Source organism: Haliotis asinina, chromosome 13, assembly GCF_037392515.1.
Source record: "Haliotis asinina isolate JCU_RB_2024 chromosome 13, JCU_Hal_asi_v2, whole genome shotgun sequence".
Classification (NCBI taxonomy): domain Eukaryota; kingdom Metazoa; phylum Mollusca; class Gastropoda; order Lepetellida; family Haliotidae; genus Haliotis; species Haliotis asinina.
Window position 1 is genome coordinate 2658064 of NC_090292.1, and position 9665 is coordinate 2667728.

The following is a 9665-nucleotide window of genomic DNA, read 5'->3' on the forward strand; positions in this document are numbered from 1 at the left end:
TAGACGGTAATGCAAGCTAGCGGACAGTGTTTTCAGCGGTGTCTTTAGGATGCCCTGCAGTCCCAGTCAGGCGATATCTCCTGGCATGTATAAACACCCTGTACTGACACAAAACAGAATCTATAGTTTGGAAAAAACGACTATTGTGTCTCATAAATTCAGACAATGACCTTCAGTTCAGCCTCTTTTTGATATATCCACGATTTCCAAGTTTTCGTGTTTAAGACCACGATGTACGACAGAACACACTGTAGAACGTGTGTGCAAGGACTGGGAGCGCAGTGTCCTAACATACTAGTGATTTGATGTATGAAATAGGACTGATAATGATTCACATATCCTGCTGAATGAGTTGGTCTCAAACTTCGGGACTAGTTATTGTAGGACGAACCCCCGTCAACAGGAAACGAGACAGCTGCTTGATAAATGACTTGACCTGATTTATACGGAAAGGCAAGAAATCGTCGCAATATTTAAGTTTATGCTAAAATATTTCTAACCTCAATCTCAAACAATACCATATTGGGGAAAACAGGCTATAAGACCACGAGTCGTGATTTCCTCAAACTTGACTTCCGGAATATATTTAAGAAATATGTTCAAATACTCCGTCGACACATAATCTCATTTCCAATGTTGTGACGTTTCTTTTCAGCCTATGAAGGAAGTGTGCATACATGGGGGCATGGTTTCCAAGTGAACGTGAATGGTTCTTGTTTTAAACCGCAGTCTCTTGTAAGACGTTTTGTTTTTCGCCGCTTTTAGAAACAGGGGGGCACCAGAATTTGGCTTCACACATTGTGGTTTGTAAAGTGCTCCTCTTGCTTCATAGTTTTTCATAGTTTACGAGTGAATATTTTATGTCCGCATGATTAACCTTCTGCAGTATGTGAGCTTCCCTGGCAAGTCGTACTTTTCGGACGATATATTGGACACTGTGTATAACAGAAGCTTTTAGCAACGCCCGGATGAGAAGGAAAGTGAGACAAGACGATCCAGTGGTCAAGTGCGTGACCACCGATCTACACACCTGGGAACCGATGACGTGTCAGCTAACCAAGCGACCCTGACCACCCGATTAAAGTAGTCGCCTCTCACTACATGCTTCGGATCTTCTCGGATAGAGAGGGAAAGTGAAACAAAACACTATGGACCTTCAGACGTATCAAGTTTACAGGTAGCGTGATTACAGGTAGCGTGATTACAGGTAGCGTGATTACAGGTAGCGTGATTACAGGTAGCGTGATTACAGGTAGCGTGATTACAGGTAGCGTGATTACAGGTAGCGTGATTACAGGTAGCGTGATTACAGGTAGCGTGATTACAGGTAGCGTGATTACAGGTAGCGTGATTACAGGTAGCGTGATTACAGGTAGCGTGATTACAGGTAGCGTGATTACAGGTAGCGTGATTACAGGTAGCGTGATTACAGGTAGCGTGATTACAGGTAGCGTGATTACAGGTAGCGTGATTACAGGTAGCGTGATTACAGGTAGCGTGATTACAGGTAGCGTGATTACAGGTAGCGTGATTACAGGTAGCGTGATTACAGGTAGCGTGATTACAGGTAGCGTGATTACAGGTAGCGTGATTACAGGTAGCGTGATTACAGGTAGCGTGATTACAGGTAGCGTGATTACAGGTAGCGTGATTACAGGTAGCGTGATTACAGGTAGCGTGATTACAGGTAGCGTGATTACAGGTAGCGTGATTACAGGTAGCGTGATTACAGGTAGCGTGATTACAGGTACCGTGATTACGGGTACCGTGATTACGGGTACATGATTACAGGTTATATGTTTACACGTAACATGACTACAGGTTATATGTTTACAGGTCACATGTGTACAGGAAACATGCCAGCTGGTAATATTTAAATGTGACTTGGTTACAGGTAGTAAGTTTGCAGTAACATGCTTACAGGTTACATTTTTGCAGGTATATTTACAGGTAACACGTTTACAGGTCATATGTTTACAGAGAACACAGATAGCATATTTTCAAGTAGCATATTTGCAGGTAACATGTTTGCAGGTAACATGTTTACAAGCATCATATTTACGGTAATATGTCTACAGGTGATATATATGCGGGTAAAATGTTTATGTTTGTAGATAACATGTATACATGTGATATGTGTACAGGTCACACGTTAACAACGGCCATGTTTACAGGTAGCATATTTACAGGTGACAAGTTTACAAGTAGCATCTATACAGGTATTGTGTTTATAGCTAACATATATACAGATAGCATGTATACAGGCAGTAAACACTAGCTTGTTACATCGTTCGGAGACGTTGTGTAACGCGTGTCTGCAGTCACATACGATTGTCCACATATAACGTTTTCTTTCAGTATCAGGGTATAATATATATAACTTCATGAACTAGGCTATAAATCCTCCCAACCACCCCAACATGCCCACACACTGCTGATGGCGAAAATGATAGCATCCTAAAACAAAATCGTTATTTCATCGCCAGCCGATCCTCACTCGTGGTGGCACTTGTGATTCTGGAAATGCATATTGGATTTGGTCGAGGTGGCTGCTTTTTGACGCAGCTTAACAGTCATACTACTTATCCCACCGGGTACCCATCTTTCGCTGCATGAATAGAGGCAATCCCATGTATCAAACGTGATTTGGTGTCGGGCAAGTCAGATGTCTCAGAAACTCTCAGGACTGAGGCTGTTATGCACATTTATTCATCCAATTGCTTTCCGCATCCAGCATCGACTGAATTGTGACCCGGGTTCTGCACAAGATCACACAATCCTAAAACGGGAAACCGAAACTAAAACGAGAAACCGTATGAACAGTTGTGTATCACTTTGAACAAGCTTTAAGATGCTGATATTTTTCAGTAAACGTACATTATCATTATATATATATATATATAAACTGATGGACAAAAGAAACGCTGGCAACATTTTATCTTATGAAATGAAAACGTAAGACAATATATGTAAGCAATTATGACTGTATATCAAAGAGATGGTAACTGACAACAGGTGTACACGCTCTAACAAAAATATAGTGGATATTTAAGAAATTATGAATTAATGAATTTTGTTCAAGCAGTTGGATCGTCCATAAGTATATCACACCGAAATCACCCAAAATTAAGAAAATGTCATCAGTATGGAGTTTGTCCACCTCTAGCACGAATGCACGCCCTGACACGACTTCTAACAGATGTAACCAGTCTCCTGACAGTTGCTGGGGTGATTTGACGCCACTCCTCTTGCAGGGCTTGCGTTAACGTCTGTCGGTCATGAGGACGTTGTTGACGTTGCTTAAGACGTCTCCCGAGGTGATCCCACAGATGTTCTATCGGATTCAAGTCGGGGGATCTGGCTGGCCAAGGAAGAACCTGGATGTTATTAGCGTTCAGAAAGTCCCTTGTAACACGTGCACTGTGTGGAGTGGCGTTATCCTGTTGAAACAGAGTTCTTGGATTATTCTGTATGAAGGGAAGCACGACTGGTCTCAATACCTGGTTGATATATCCTTGAGCATTTAGATTACCATTAATGACAACCAAATCAGTCTTCCTGTCACCACAAATACCGCCCCATATCATCACACTGTCGCCACCATCGGGTTGCACCTCTTGAACACAACAACGTGACGTCCGTTCCCCTCTACGTCTGTACACGCGCACTCGGCCGTCAGCATTGAAGAGTTTGAATCTGCTTTCATCCGAAAAAAAACACTCTGTCCCACTGTCGTCTTTGCCAGAGTTGCACAGTTCGAGCCCACCTCAATCGGTTCCGTCGATGTTGCAGGGTCAAGGTCATTCCTCTGAATGGTCGATAAGCCCTCAGTCCATAATGGCGGAGACGTCGGGCCACGGTCTTCCCGCTGATGGGGTGTTGTAGTTCATCTCTTGCTGATGACGTAACAGTGAGGAATCTGTTACGAAGGTGAAGCAGACGTAAATAGCGGTCTTCATTTTGGGTTGTTACCCGCGGTCTTCCACTCCGTGGTCTGTCTGATGTCTGACCAGTCTGTCTGACACGTTACACTAGTCTCTCTATCGTGGTTTTATGACAGCCCATGATTGTCGCAACCCTGGACTGGGTTGCACCCATCTCCAGCATTCCTATCGCTCTCTCGCGCTGTACAGATGTTAAACGTGGCATTCTTGTTCATCAAATCTAAACGGTCGAATGTCAGAGAAGAGTTTTAGTCATTATTTATACCCGATCTTTGCACGAAATTTTCGTAAAAGGACTTTTGAAATTATATGCAAAAACGCAGATTTCACCCAAAAATCATGCTGCACGTTCATTACATGTTATCAGCCACGAAGGTTGGGTTTGCAAGAATGTTCCTATATTGCTGTAAACAATGTTTTTGAGTTTGAATCAGTTTTGCAACCAGGTTTGTGAAACCAGCGTTTCTTTTGTCCGTCAGTTTATATATATATATATATATATATATATATATATATACATACATACATACATACATACATACATACATACATACATACATACATACATACATACATACATACATACATACATACATACATACATACATACATACATACATACATACATACATACATACATATATATATAACACGTGGATATCGCATGCATGTTCGAAGTACAAATAAGGTCATTACAGAATATCCCAGGCTGTAAATCACGACAGGATTTCGTCACATGTTAGGTTAGTCTCAATAAACAATTATTGAACCTTGTTACACTGCAGTTGATTTTCATCATGGTGCGTGTTATAACATAAACAGCATAAAAGTCATCGGGTTTAAGCTGAATCAAAACACAAGCCAATATACTGAATGTTGCATGAAGGGTACATCATGAAAAATTGTTTAGGCTTAAATACACGTTATGACGCATTAACTTTGACAGATCAATTCATAAGGCGAAATTACGCTGTTGACAAATTTGTTTACACTTCAAAGGTTTATAGTTATATAACTAATACAACATTTATCCTTAATTGTTAGCATGATGTACACAAACGATATTTACCAATTCCGTGGAAGAGTTACTTTAGTTTCAGTCTAGTTGCATCAGCTTACAGCTCCAAAGACAATGGTTTTTTTAAGATAAGCCAATGTTTTTATCTTAAAAACATATGTGCATCTGCCTCTCACCATTTGGTTGTAGTCACTTTCAGCTACATGACTGTTCGAATCGACTTCGAATTAATGCAATAATGAAAAAGCTGATACTCATAAAGTTGGGAGGTTGGTTTTATACTTTCAGGGAGACGTGGGCCAATAAGAGGTCCCCAAACACTGATTTGATTTAATAAAAAAAAATCATATGTAATTTCATTACAATTACAAGTGAGTGAATGATTGAGTGAGTTTAGTTTTACGCCGCACTCAGCAATGTTCTAGCTGTATGGCGCGGTCTGTAAATACTCGAGTTTGGACCAGACAATCCAGTGATCAACAGGACGACCATCGATCTGCGCAATTGGGAACCGATGACATGTGTCAACCAAGTCAGCGAGCCTGACCACCCGATCCCATTAGCAGCCTCTTACGACAAGCATAGTCGCCTTTTATTGCAAGCATGGGTTGCTGAAGACCTTTCTGCCCCGGACTTTCCCGGGTCTACAATTACAAAAATAGTCGTTTAATTAAGATAATTGAAACGACAACTGGGATGGATGTACACATATAACCCCTGCTTAGTGTTACGGATTATAAACCTTAAGTAACCTCTTCCATTCTGAAACATGAATTCTCGTTCATTTAAAAAGCAGCAGGTTAAAATGGTTTCTAACCAAATCTACCTAAGCCGTTCGCGATCCTGGCCAGATTACATAATATTTTCCAGATGACGCGATCTTAAGCTGCCCGATGCATAGACTCATACACGGCATTAGGGCACAAAACCGTCTCTAAAGATAATGCACGATCAGCCTGAAGTATCGTACTTCTCAGATCATGTCTTATGTTATTTTGTCCAGGGCATGTAATTAGATAATGTTCGATATTTTCAGGCGTCTCCAGCTTTTATATCTTTGATCGCTGCAAGGGAATCTGTGGAGATAATTGCTTCACTGTCATAGTCATCTACCCATTTCAATGCTTGCAAAATGTACAAGTGTTCGGCTGCAAAAACAGAAAGATAATCAGTTAATCTGAATACCTTAGCAATCGATAAATTGGTTATCCGAAAAGATCTAGCACTACGATTACTGGAGTAAACGAGTAAATATTCGAAATTTTAAGTTTTTGACTGAAACTTGAAGCAACGAGAAAATACTCGAAATTTCAAGTTTTTGAGAGAAACTTGAAGTAACGAGAAAATATTCGAAATTTCAAGTTTTTGACTGAAACTTGAAGCAACGAGAAAATACTCGAAATTTCAAGTTTTTGAAAGAAACTTGAAGCAACGAGAAAATACTCGAAATTTCAAGTTTTTGACTGAAACTTGAAGCAACGAGAAAATACTCGAAATTTCAAGTTTTTGACTGAAACTTGAAGCAACGAGAAAATACTCGAAATTTCAAGTTTTTGACTGAAACTTGAAGCAACGAGTAAATACTCGAAATTTCAAGTTTTTGAAAGAAACTTGAAGTAACGAGAAAATATTCGAAATTTCAAGTTTTTGACTGAAACTTGAAGCAACGAGAAAATACTCGAAATTTCAAGTTTTTGACTGAAACTTGAAGCAACGAGAAAATATTCGAAATTTCAAGTTTTTGACTGAAACTTGAAGCAACGAGTAAATACTCGAAATTTCAAGTTTTTGAAAGAAACTTGAAGCAACGAGAACATATTCGAAATTTCAAGTTTTTGACTGAAACTTGAAGCAACGAGTAAATACTCGAAATTTCAAGTTTTTGACTGAAACTTGAAGCAACGAGAAAATATTCGAAATTTCAAGTTTTTGAAAGAAACATGAAGCAACGAGAAAATACTCGAAATTTCAAGTTTTTGACTGAAACTTGAAGTAACGAGAAAATTCTCGAAGTAACGAGAAATTAATCGAAGCAACGAAAAAATATTTGAAATAACGAGAAAATACTCGAAGTTACGAGAAAATCATTGAAATAACGAGAAAATACTCGAAGCAACGAGTAAATGATTGAAGTAACGAGAATTGTCTTTGAAAAAAAATATCTTATGCTACAAAAGTGGCAGCATTAGGCTTTCGTATTTATGCATCAGTGTATATATGTGTGGAAATGTTCTTAATTGGTGGTCCAATCTCTTGTTCACGATTCATCTGAGTTCAGCATTCAATCCAGGCTTCAGCAGAAGCCATGGTGGTGCGCCAGGCAGAGCAGGGACTGACTATGCATGTTTCATTTGAAATCTGTCTTGATGAAGTCAACAAAGAAATTATCTCCCTTAGTACAGGTAACACCTCTGCACTGTAAGGAGACTTTCTGACAACGGAACTTGAACACAGTTATTTAAAACTGAAATTATCAAATATAAAACGGACTTGTTTCGATTATATCACACATGACATATAGCTGACATATAGTTCAGGGCGTGGTTAAAGCCAGCTGATGTTCACTCACTTCACCCACGTGAAGCTGGCACGCTCTGATAGCAATACTGTTCTCGACGACATTTCCTGAAATTGAGTGACATATTCGTGACGGAGGTGTGTATTTGTTTATTTGATTAATGTCTCTGTTTCTAAATTCATTCCGGAAGTTTGAACACGTGAAGGATAACAATAAATCTGCTGAGTCAGTGTCTAGTCAGCATGACAGAGCAAATAGCCCAATACCGAAACAAAGATTCTCTTATGTTGTCATAGTATTCCTATTAGCTGCTGATATCATGTTGTCATAGCATTGTGATGTCATAAGCATTGTGAGGTCATGGGCAGAGTTAACAGTTCGCCTTACTGTTCAGGGCCCTCTTGCACAGAGCAATCTTAGTCACAAACAATCTCAGGCCCCTTCAATCAACTTTACAATCACCATACAATTGTCCAAAGCCACTTGCACAAAGACGATCTTAAGACAGCACGGATTTAAGATCGCGATGTTAACTGAGATAGAACTCTTTAACGTTAGACAAACAAATAAACAAATAAAATAAAAATAAAATAAATAAATAAATAAATAAATAAATAAATAAATAAATAAATAAATAAATAAATAAATAAATAAATAAATAAATAAATAAATAAATGGTAACGTGGCTGAGGGGAATGATGACGTCGAAGATAAAATATATGTAATCACTTGTAATTCTCTAATTTTTCTACATTCTAACTTGAACTAAGGATGTGATACTGCAGCCACAGAAATATCATGGTTTATGAAAATATTGAAATACAAACATACACATTAAAAATATGAGTCTTGAGTTATTGACCTAATAATCATGAAAATATAAAGATAACATATAAACAAAGTTTTATTATGATATAACACCTAAATGTACCATGACTTGTCAATGGCTGTCAGTTAAATAGTTCGGTCGGTGTTATTTGGAGTAAAATCCCAAATATATCCCACGAGCATTAATTACTTTAGGCTATTTTGTTGATATCTTTTTGTTTCTGTTAAAATGACTTTTTACGCAAATTTCCCAGGCCTCAGCAAGTGTATTTTCCTGTTTGACGAATACTTGATTTATGATTAAAATGCATAGATTAAAACACTTGTCTCTCGTCAGAACTAATTTTATATTTTAGAATTAGAAAGAAACATAATTTTCTACGCTATCCAACTGTAGATTATTTTAATGATAAACTAAGACAAAATCATTGACATGAACATGACCGAAAAGAAATATATGTGGAGATCTGCGCTGTCGCAACATAACATACTTAGTACATTCTATTTGGGCATGGCAGATTTTACGGCAACGGCATAATATGCAAAGGGAAACCACTCCCATCTTGCGTACAAACTAAGATTAGCTGTCCTTGAGTTATTGAAAAGGTCACGGCCACTGCTAATCGCACGCAGACACCTTTCGTTACTATCCTTTCCTTGATCATCAAAAAGGTGTGGTGTTCTTAGTTTTTCCAACACTGAATCGGGTGAGGATTGTACTTTATGATATCGACTCGACAATGATTTTGTTCACTACCTCAAATAACGATATTTCTGACGTTACATCGATGTTACATTCTCCGTGTTGTTGACGTGTCGAGGCGAATCATACAGTTTTATGCAATAAAAAAGCAATCTCCAAACGTAAAGCTAATTATTTGCGTGAAACTGACACCAACTTGAACGCCATTTTGATACTGACTAGAATGGTCTTAGGTCCTTACAAATGGTTCCGACCAATTCTAAGTTTTGATTGTAACTTACTTAGTCTACAATCGCTTTCTGCTAGTGGATGGCGATGGTAGCCGAAGCCTAAGATCGCGATCTTAAGTATTGTATTGTAAGATCGTTTTGTGCAAGTGGGCAAATGATGACGTCACAACGGCGTGACGCCATACAGCTGATGACGTCACAATATGATCTCACTGTGATTAAGAAATACTGTTCGTTTTACCACCATGTACAGTGTAATAAAGCACACTTTCGCCCTGAACTATTATAGTTCAGTGACACGAGTATTTACACTGAAACAGTTCAGTTGGTTCAGTAGAAGTAACTGTCAGTATATACTGGTGACTTACTAACACAATGGGAAAAGATTTGAAATTGTACCCAGTGTGCGAAACAGTCCCTGGCC